The following is a 12155-nucleotide window of genomic DNA, read 5'->3' as shown; positions in this document are numbered from 1 at the left end:
ATAAATTCTCTAGTATCTACGTTAATGTCTCTGCCTCTGACTGCTGCCATGTTAAGGAGGATCTAATGGAAATAAAGTTCAACTTTCTGGAACTAGAAATGGTGTGATCAACACTGCTAGATAATGAAAGTAAAAAATGCCCGCTTTACAACAATAAGTAGAATGTGGGTTTTGAAAACTTTGAGCTATAATTTATTTTTGGCTATAAGAATGACTCTGTAGTCAAACTCCCAAGCAGTGCAGTGACTTGGGAGCTGTACACTAGGGGATTTCACTTTTAATGAGGCTAGTATGCTTGTTAGACTAACATATGAAATACGGGGATGTATTAGTTCCAAATGCTTGTTTTCAACCACAGTCTGGGAGCACTGTCTGGATAATAGATTTCCTTAAAGTCGTAATGTTCATAAGTTGTGAGAGAGAAACTCAAATCATAACGTACAGGAACAAGACCAGTAGAAACTTAAAGTCCTAATCTTCCACTCAGGTGCCTTATAACTTGTAAGGTCTGGCACTGTGATATAGTTCAGAAATGTTGCCAGCATGAGCAGGTTATGCAAAGCTCAGGACTGAAGCTGCTCAACTCCCTTTTCAGCTGAACATAGCCTTCACAAGCCCCTGAGTGTTGTCTGTTGTCTGTTGTAGGGACAGACAATGTCAGCCTCTAAATCATGTATTCTCAGAACTACAAAAAGGGAGCCAAAAATGTGACATTATTCAAGATCCCTTCAATGAAATTAACTTAATTTAGGCTACAGAGAGCATAATGTTAGGATGATGTATTTTAGTATGTTTATTCATGAGATTTAGTCAGTTGCATGCTAGTATTCATAGGTGAATACTAGGATTACCACCTTGAAGAGCCCTTCTGCATTTAGCCAATAACCCAGGGTCAGAATTAAACCCTGTACTGTGTGTCTAGGAGGTTAAGATCTTAACCATCATGCCATGTAACAACACTGAATGATTTTAAAATATTTGACTTTACTAGCGATGCTTGGTTCATAATAAGGAAACACTTTCTGTTGTTCAACTGTAGGTGATATCACTAAAAATTCAGAAATTAACATTGCTGCCAATAACAATTGTTATCGTTTCCTATGGGATAGTAAATTCTGTGTGTGTGTGCATGCACATACATATCTGTTTGCATGTGCATGAGTCTGAGTGTGTGCGTATGTGTGTGTCGGTGTGTGCGCATGTGCGAGTGTGTGTGCATCTGTAAGTCTATGTTTGTGTGTGTAGATGTGCAGGTGAGTGTGTGTATATGTTTTGGGGGCAGCGTAGTTCACTGTATCTCTTGAGAATGAAGATTAAACTTTTCTAGTATGGACAAGTGCTAAGGTATACACTGTTTACTCTCACACAGATTCTTCAGTTGCTGATTTTGGAACTGTACCATTTTGTTCTACAGTCTCAGGGCAACAGCCACCCACTGTTATATTGGCCCATTTTTAGGAACTGTATGTTGCTGCAAGTAGTGGCGGGTAAATGAGGTCACACTCATATATTCCTAGATGCAAAGTGGCTCTAGCAACCATCATGTTGCTTCCAGACATTGCAAGGAATAAAATCAGTCAGTGCACTACCAGTAGCCTGTGTCCTGAAACAGGACTCATAGGTTCATAGGTATCATAGGTAGATACTAGGCTATCTGTCCAAGGACATTTATTAGCCTAGCCAGTGTGTGTCTGCTTTCGCCGCACCATTGATTAATTAACTGATCCTCTGTCAGACAGAGCCAGTGAAGTGATCCCAGGGGTGTATTTTCTGTTACCCATCCACTTGTCAAGGTTTCTCTTGAAGAGTGTTAGTGAGGGACTCTGCCTAATGTAGTTTGGAATTTTGTTCCAAAGCATGGGGAGTCTGTGACAGGAATCTATCCCTCCAGCATGTTCTATTTATTGTTGTGGCAAGGTTTAGCTCACTAGAGCGCGTGTCTCGCAGTGACTTGGATTTCTTTAGGTGGAGCATGTTCATCAATTCTGAGTTGGACATGGCTTTGTAAGTCAGGCAGAGATCACCTCTGAGTAAGCGATATGCCACTGAGTACATCCAGAGTTTTTTCAGTCGGGCTGCATAAGACATATATTTGAGGCCAGTAATCCTCTTGGTGAGGTACTTTTGTGGTCTTTCCATCCATTGGAAGTGTCTTGTGAGGTACATCCCAAATGGGGCATTGTACTCTATGATGGGTCTGAGTAACAAGTAGAGGGGCACTATAACCTCTATTTCTAGATGCAAACCCTTTAGTAATTAGATGGGCCACATAAAAGGATTTCCTAACTATTTTGGCAATATGATTGTCAGAGGAGAGATTATTATCTACCTGGGTCCCCAGATCTCTTATTACCTCTTCTGTATTAAGTCCTTACATGTACATCACTACAGAATCCTAGGACTTACAAACAGCAGTTTTAAACCTTATCAAGTGTGTGTGTGGGTATGTATATCTGTTTGGTAGTACAGTTTTGTCTAATTACTTATTGGAGAGAGCCCTGTTAGAATTTCAGGATTTGTAATGCCAAGCTATGAAACATGGAAAAAAGACTGAAAATACAGCAGAAGAGGGGGAATATCAAACATTGTTCATCTTCATATTTTTTGCAGGGTACAAGCCCTCCTGCATCCCTTAATGCTAGGGAATGTCAACCAAACACACACAAATTCTTATAGACTAGCATTGAGATCACTTTACTTCAGAGAAAATGGAATATTCTGAGAAATGGCAAATTCTGAGTTAGTATGCGTAAGTCTGCATTTTCAGTCATTTAGTCTCCACATAGGGAGTTCCAATATTTTAAACAGTTATCTATTGGAGTTTTTTTTCTATATATTCATTTTGAAGACAAATATTTAACTTGCTCTGAAGTTAAGTAGTCATAAAGTTGTTTGCATAAATTATTAGCATACTGTGAAAAATGTGCATTTATTTGTGTGCCACGTGCTTTCAGATAACCAGTGTAAGGATAATGGGTGTGAAGTATTCTGAGTTACAAGATGACAAAACTGGGGGGCATGAAAGAAAACTCTAACGTAATGGACAGTATATGCCTTATATGAGTATGTTTTAAATTTTGTAAGGATTATAATGAAAAAAGTTCTAAACAGTTTTGTGAAATAAATTCTTTAAAGGTCATGCATTTTTGTATAAAAATCTATTAATTTGTTTTAACACTTACAATCTAATATTTCTGGTAATAATATTGCTGATTTTTTATCTGCAATGACTGCCATCTTTTTTTCTCATGGTGGTTTGTGTGAAGGAGTTTTAATGTACTAAATTACTTAATGAGCATAACAGCCATTAGGCTGTAGATTGTGTTGATTAACTGCTGCATGGGTTCTACTACAGCTGTTCAGGTATTGACTACACAACCACTATTCTCTCTCAACCAAATTTTTCCCTGTTGTATTAGCCAAATTCAAAGCCAATTGATCTGCTTGAGCTTTGGCACACTTGAATTATGCTACTACACCAGTGAGTTGAAGTGGTAATAGAAAGCTACTGTAGTAATTGCATTTAACATTTTGGCAGGTGAACATACATTGTTGTGATAAGATGCATATATTAGTCAACCATGAGACCACTGTCAGTGTAATTGTCAGAATGCATTGTTTACTGATGTGTGTGCTACTGTTCTATGATGTTTAGCACATCTACACCTGCATGTAAGGCATACATATGTACTTCTGTTCTGTATCATTTAGCACATCTACACCTGTATGCAAGGCATACATATGTACTACTGTTCTGTATCATTTAGCACATCTACACCTGCATATAAGACATAGATATGTACTACCGTTCTGTATCATTTAGCACATCTACACCTGTATGTAAGGCATACATATGCACTACTGCTCTATATCATTTAGCACATCTCACCAGTATGCAAGGCATACATATGTACTACTGTTCTGTATCGTTTAACACATCTACACCTGCATGTAAGGCATAGATATGTGCTACTGTTCTATGATGTTTAGCACATCTACACCTGTTTGTAAGGCATGGATATGTTACTACTGTTCTATGATGTTTAGCACATCTACACATGTATGTGAGGCATATGCATGCACTACTGCTCTGCAACATTTAGCACATCACATATATTTGAAGCATATATATGTACTACTGTTCTATGACGTTTAGCACATCTATACCTGTATGTAAGGCATAGATATGTACTACTGTTCTACAACGTTTAGCACATCTACACATGTATGTGAGACACATGCATGCACTCCTATTCTGCGACATTTAGCACATCACATATATTTGAAGCATGTGCATGTACAACTATTCTATGATGTTTAGTACATCTACACATGTATGCAAGGCATATGTATGCACTACTATACTATGACATTTTGCACATCTACACATGTGAGGCATAGGTGTGCACTACTATTATGTGATGTTTAGCACATCTACAAACTTATTTGAGGTATAGCTATGCTCTACTCTATGACATTTAGCACATCCACGCATGTATGTGATACTTAGGAATGTACTATTGTTCTGTGAGGTTTACCACATCTACAGATGTATGTGAGGACTAGATATATACTACTGTTCTGTGATGCTTAGCACATCTACAAATGTATTTGAGGCATATCTATGCACTACTGTTCTGTGACATTTTGCACATTTACACGTATGTCAGGTATATGTATGCACTATTATTGTATGATGTGTAGCACATCTACACATGTATTTGAGGCATATGTATGCCTTACTGTTGTGTGACATTTAGCACATCTACACATGTGAAGAATAGGTATGCACTACTGTTCTGTGATGTTTAGCACATCTACACATGTGAGGCATAAGTATGCATTACTGTTGTGACATTGAACACATCTAGACATGTATGTGAGGCATATGTATGCATTACTGTCATGTGACATTTAGCACACCTACACATGTATGTGAAGCATATGTATGCATTACTGCTGAGTGACATTTAGCACATCTACATATGTATATGAGGCATATGCATGCATTATGATTGTGTGACATTTAGCTCATCTAACATGTATGTGAGGAATATGTATGCATTACTGTTTGACATTTAGCACATCTTCACATGTATGTGAGGCATATGTATGTGAGGTATAGCTATGCTCTATTCTTCTATGACATTTAGCACATCCACACATGTATGTGAGACTTAGGAATGTACTATTGTTCTATGAGGTTTACCATATCTACAGATGTATGTGATGACTAGATATGTACTACTGTTCTGTGATGCTTAGCACATCTACAAATGTATTTGAGGCATATCTATGCACTACTGTTCTGTGACATGTTGCACATTTACACGTATGTCAGGTATATGTATGCACTATTATTGTATGATGTTTAGCACATCTACACATGTATGTGAGGTTCATAGGTTGGTACTAGGCTATCGGCCCTAGGGCCTATACAAGCCTAGCCATAACTACCTGGCTATTTCTTACCACACTATTTACTTCTCTGGACCCCTGTCTAGCAGAATGACTAACGTGATCCCTGAGGTGAATTTCCTTTCTCCCATCCAATCAAGGTTCCTTTTGAAGAGGGCCAAAGAGGTGCTCTGCTTCACATGCATGGGCAGTCTATTCCAGAGTCTGGGGAGTCTCTGGGTCAGGAAACTATCCCTCCAACACGTTTTGTTTATTGTGATGACAAGGTTTAGATCCCTGGACCGTGTGGCTCTGAGGGATTGGGATTTCTTTAAGTGTAGCATGTCCAACAGCTCTGGGTTTGACATGGCCTTCTATGTGTTAAGCAGAGATCGCCTCCAAGTAGATGATATGCGACAGAGCGTAGCTGGAGTTTAAGGCGGTCAGCATAGGGCATCTACTTTAGGCCTATGATTCTTTTAGCGAGGTATTTCTGCGGCCTTTCCAGTTGTTGCAGATGTCTTGAGAGGTACTTACCAAATGGGGCATTGTATTCTATAATGGGTCTAATGAGGGATGAGTACAGTGGGACAATGACCTCTTTTTTTTTCTGGATGAAAAGCCCTTAGTGATTAGGTGTGCCGCATAGAAGGATTTCCTGACTGTTGCGGTTACTGAAGGTGAAACCACTTTCTACCTGTTGTCCCAAAGTCTCTTATCACACTTTCGGTGTTTAGTGTATTGCCACCTATGTGGTAATTCACGGGTACATGTTTTTTCCTCAAAGGGGATAAACTATACATTTCTTGGCATTGAGCTTGAGCCCATGACTCTGGCATGTGTATGCCTTACTTTTGTGTGACATTTAGCATATCTACACATGTGAAGCATAGGTATGCACTACTGTTCTGTGATGTTTAGCACATCTACACATATGTGAGGCATACATATGCATTACTGTTGTGTGACATATAGCACATCTACACATATATGTGAAGCATATGTATGCATTACTGTTGAGTGACATTTAGCACATTTACACATGTGAGGCATATATATGTATTACTGTTGTGTGATATTTAACACATCTGCGCATGTATATGAGGCATATGTATGCATTATGATTGTGTGACATTTAGCACATCTAACATGTATGCGAGGAATATGTATGCATTACTGTTGTGTGACATATGCATGTGAGGCATATGTATGCATTACTGTTTTGTAACATTTAGCACATCTACACATATATGTGAGGTATATGTATGCATTACTGCTGTGTGACATTTAACACATGTACACATGTATGTAAGGTATATGTATGCATTACAGCTGTGTGACATAGTACATCTACACATGTATGTGAGGCGGGTCTATATCACAAAATCGAACTTACAAAATGTCGAACACTATATGTTAGAACTTGGAAGATCGAATTCAGATAACATTGAAACTTCAAAACTGAATTTTTTCCTGGGGAAAAAAATTGCTGTTCCGAAAAACACACACAACACAACACAATCACACCAAACACCTTCAAAACCTACACTAAACCTAACATACACCACTATCTATGCACTATCCCTAACCCAGCCCTTACCCTCAAGTCCATCACTATCGCACACTTACCTGACCCGCGCCCTAACCCTAAATTCCGTCACTGTCTCACACTTACCTGAACCATGCCCTAACCCTAAAGTCAGTTACTATTGCGCACTTACCTGATACGCCCCCTAACCCTAAAGTCCATCACTACCTGTTCGTACACTTACCTTGACCCGGTCCAAAAATACCAATGCAGCAGAAACGGCCAACCGAATTCTTTCCCTGGGAAAGAATTCGGGTTTCTGCGGCTTAGACATTCTCATCTTTCGAACTAACAAGTTCGTCCTTCCGGTATTCGGCATTCTTAATGTTCGATTTTGCGATAGGAATCCATGTGTGGCATATGTATGCATTACTGCTGTGTGACATTTAGCACATCTACACATGTATGTGAGGCATATGTATGCATTACTGCTGTGTGACATTTAGCACATCTACACATATGTGAGGTATACGTATGCATTATTGTTGTGTGACATTTAGCACATCTACACATACATGCAAGGTATATGTATGCATTACTGCTGTGTGACATTTAACATGCATGTGAGGCATATGTATGCAATGCATTTTGGATTATTTTCTGCTTAAACTCTGAGCTTTGGTCGGCTAATACACATGCATGTGAGGCATATGTATGCAATGCATTTTGGATTATTTTCTGCTTAAACTCTGAGCTTTGGTCGGCTAAGTCCTACCTGTAATCAACTGGACGTATAAGTGAATTTAAGTAAATCTTTATCTGCACTTTTTTCAAATAATACAGCATTTAAATTGATTTATTTGTGTTGCATTGAATACTATCTAGCTGGAAGTTGTGACTCTGTTTTTTTCAGTTAGTTCCCCACCTATCCTCCATGCTTTTGATTTGGTGTTATTCTTGGGGGCTTTGAAACTGCCTGCCCCTCTTGTAAATTTGCATTTGGATACTCCTCCAGGGCCCATCTCATTTGCTCACTCAAAAAAAAAATTGCACTTTATTCATCTGCTTTTACTGTATTTGTGTTTCTTCCAACTTTATTACTTTATTTTGCTTTTGCATCATCTTAAAAGTACTCAATTGTATTTATTACTGCTTGGTGTAACTATCATTCTAAGCCTTTTGGTTTAAGCACTTGGGCTTCAGACCAGTTGTTTTACATTAAGAAGGTTTGTGGTCTGCACTGTTGTGGCAGGACAGGTAGCTTACATCCCTCTAAGTTGGAAAATGCTGATTGAAGGCTCAGTGTCTGTTATTCTAAAAGTGCATTACTTCTGGTTTAAGCACTTGGGCTTCAGGCCAGTAATTTTACATTAAGAAGGTTTGTGGTCTGCATTCTTGTGGGAGGAGAGGCTGGACTCTGCCCTTCTGAGCTGGGAATTTCTGGTTAAAGGCTTATAGTGCCTGCATATTTGAACTGTTTCTTACTGAAATTGGTGCGCCTTGTTTGTTGTAGCATAGACTAGATCCAGGCCTGCTGAATCTAGCTTTGTTTGTATAACTTGAGCACTAATCCAGGCCTTCTAAAAAGTATTCAATTGTATTTATTACTGCTTGGTAGCAACATGACTAAAGTGTAGCCATCATTCTAAGCCTTTTGGTTTAAGCACTTGGGCTCCAGACCAGTCGTTTTACATTAAGAAGTTTTGTGGTCTGCACTGTTGTGGTAGGACAAGTAGCTTACATCCTTCTAAGTTTGGAACTGCTGATTGAAGGCTCAGTGTCTTGTTATTCTAAAAGTGTATTAGTTCTGGTTTAAGTACTTGGGCTTCAGGCCAGTCATTTTACATTAAGAAGGTTTGTGGTCTGCACTCTTGTGGGAGGAGAGGCTGGACTCTGCCCTTCTGAGCTGGGAATTTCTGGTTAGAGGCTTATAGTGCCTGCATATTTGAACTGTTTCTTACTGAAATTGGTGTGCCTTGTTTGCTGTTGCATAAACTAGATTCAGGCCTGCTGTAGCTAGCTTTGTTTGTATAACTTGAGCGCTGATCCAGGCCTTCTTTTTTGGAGAAGGTTCTCCTGCACCCCAGTGGCAGGAGTGTGCAGTTAGAACTTGTCTGATTGAAGCAGACAGGAACAGGGCTCAGTTTTGAAATTTTTTTTACTGGTTAATTGGGTAATTTGTTTAAAAACCTTTTATGATTGCTTGTAGTCATCTAAAGCTGGTTTAAATGTATTTTTTACAGTTTGTAGTCATTTAAAGCTGTTTTAAGTGTATTTTTACTGTTTTTACCTTATCTTTTAAAAAAAAATGTTTCCTTGTTTCCCACCTTTCTAAGCTAGTATAGTCCAGTTTTCAGGCTAGTGCTGAATTCAGGGCTGTGTTACAAGTTTCTGACTTGCCCATACCTTACTTGGATAGAAGGAAGTTTCTGTTTTCACCTGTGAGAGAGGGAGCTTTGAGCAGCCATCTGTCCCTGGAGGAGTGGTTCCAGCCCAGAAGTTAGTAGTTTATAGGCCATTTTGGGCTAATTTCTAGCTCTTTCATTTCCCTGCTGTAAAAACTGTTTGCACGGTTTTGCACATCTGGGCAGCGCCAGTTAGCTAGGGCTAAATTATTACTGGTTCCAGCAAGTCTCCTCTTCAGTTTTTTTCCCATAAAAGTAGTCTAACTCTCAACCTAATCACTTGTATCCAACAGTCCAGCACTTGCTCAGACCTAATAGCAAGCACTAATATACCCTGGCACTTGATTGGCCAGCAGGGCAAGGCTCATTATTCACTCCTCACCAACAAAGCGACTAAGCAGCTCACCCTACTATTCAGGCATGACCAAAGGGCAATTTCAGGTATACTCTCCAGTCCAGCTGGTGGACCTGGGTATCCTGAGGCAATGTTACAACTGCCTCATGTACACACACAACACTCTCCTCCTACCACAACTGCCTCATGTACACACACAACACTCTCCTCCTACCACAAAACATTAACATATGTGAGAGATGCAATTATATAGCTAAATTGGAGGCTAAGCTCTCTCCACCCAAGACTGGAACAGACAGTCATGAGGAGAAGGTTAACACTTGCATCACACCTCCAGACTCACATAGACATACTAAACCAGCACTGGCAAAAATACACATAAATACATGAAATCATACTCGGAGGCTCTAAATAAAAACCTGCAAAAGCATCAAAAACCTCCAAAGCAGACACCCAAAAAACCTGCATCTCCCTTCACAAACCAGACAACACATAAAACACAAAATCAGTGAGCCGCACAATCACAGCCCTTAAAACGGAATAACATACCTAACACACTAGTAACAGGCAACTCTATAGTCAGGCACACTGATGTCCCACTTACTAGGCTGGACAAGGAGAAGGTTACTATTGGCTGTCTGTCGGGAGCCAGAATCCGCCACATAACACAAGCATTCAGGTCACTCCAGAACAAGTACAAATATGACTCTGTCATTGTTTGTGTTGGTGTGAATGACCTGAGATGTACCTCCCTGGACTACATGAAAAGAGACATGGAAGAGCTCTTTGATCATGTAGCCCAAGCAGATATGACCCTGAGTAGCATCCTGCCCTCACCAAGAATGATACCGCAGTATAAAGAAAAAAATATTAATTTCAACAATTGGCTATGCTTCTGGTGTCATTCAAAGGGGATCCAGTGTCTGTCAGCCTGGGACGACATGCTCAACAAGCATCGTTGCTTCACAAGAGATGGCTTGCACCTGTCACACCCCTAGGCTTTCGAATACTGGCCAAGGCTCTTGCTGCCCCCATAGTGCCTTTTTAGGCAAGGCTCAAAAAAGTCAAACCCACCTGCATAAACAGCACAAATAAAAAAATGAGAGTTATGCTACTCAACGGTCAGGAGTTTAAATCTCACAATGCACATGCTCAAAGCACTCCTCAATATGGAATAGGTCAACATCTGTGCAGTAACTGAAACCTGGTTCAAGACTCCACAGAGCACCCCAGCACTACCGGGCTACAACTCATACCACACGTTTTGGCCACAGAACATGGACGGAAACAGAAAAAGAGTGGCTGTATCCATATTCATCAAGGATACCTACACCTCCAGGTTAGTGGCGCAGCATGGCGCAGCATGGATATCTCAGAGATCATCCATGTGCAACTAACATCAGGCAAATCTGCAATGCAAGTTGTGGTCTGCTACAGATCACCCTCCATGACCCAGGACAACCACTCCACCTTTCTGGAGACACTGGAAAACATGAAGGTCCTACTGAACACCCTGATATTGGGTGATTTTAATTACCCTACCGTTAACTGGGAAAACTACTCAAGTACAAACTTGCAGGTCCAGTGCTTCCTGGAATTTATCAACTCAAATGCCCTAGATCAGCTGGTAAACTCCCCTACCAGAGGTGAAAACATATTGGTTCTGGTCATCACCAACATGGGCGACAGGTGTTCCGCACCGGAGGTCAATCCATCACTGGTTAGATCAGACCATAAACGAATCACTCTGGATGTCCACACCACACCACCATCCCCAACCATGGAAATCACAGTGAAAAACTTTTCTATAGCAAACTTCACCTTACTTAAGACAGAAGTGGTAAGTTTCACAGCCCACACGCTAAAGGATAACGGTGTCCAAGATGCAGGAAACTTTACAAATGCACTCTATGAGCACCTACAAGGATGCATGGATCATGCCATCCCTAGAAAAACAAAGACTCACTCCCCTAAGAGAAGGAAACCAGTCTGGCAGACCCCTGCCATAAACAGGCTATACAATAGAAGGAAGAAACTAGTTCAGAAAAAAAGCAAATCCTATGAAGGAAAGACATTCCTGATCAGTACCATTAAGAAATTAAGGTCCCTCATAAAATCATCCAAAGCTAACTTCGAAAGAAAAATAGCCAAGGATTCAAAAGATAACCACAAAGCCTTCTTTAGCTATGTCAGGAATCTAAGTGGCAACTCTATGCTCTGAGCTAGTGCAAAATAGCACAAAAGATACTGAACCTACTGATATTGCCAACATCCTGGCAGATTAAGTGCAAACTTCACCCCACTCTCACCCCCAAAAGGGCCCACAACAATACTGGAAAAGTGTAGTGTCCCAGAAATCACAGAAGCACAGGTGAAAACAGCCCTTTCGAAAGCCAAAAGCACAGCGTCAATGTGGCCAGATGGTGTCCCAGGCTGTGTCTTGCATGAACTACAAATGAACTAACCCCCC

General features: G+C 40.2%; 1 protein-coding gene across 4 annotated transcripts in view; it reads left to right on the top strand.

The window, feature by feature from the left end:
- Positions 1-12155, top strand: part of LOC122808798 (rap1 GTPase-activating protein 1-like) — a 1319062-nt gene that overhangs the window by 190859 nt on the left and 1116048 nt on the right. The gene's annotated exons all lie outside the window — the stretch shown is intronic.

Source organism: Protopterus annectens, chromosome 8.part0 (assembly GCF_019279795.1).
Source record: "Protopterus annectens isolate FY-2018-M chromosome 8.part0, PAN1.0, whole genome shotgun sequence".
NCBI classification, from domain to species: domain Eukaryota; kingdom Metazoa; phylum Chordata; order Ceratodontiformes; family Protopteridae; genus Protopterus; species Protopterus annectens.
This window is presented reverse-complemented; position numbering and strand designations above follow the sequence as displayed.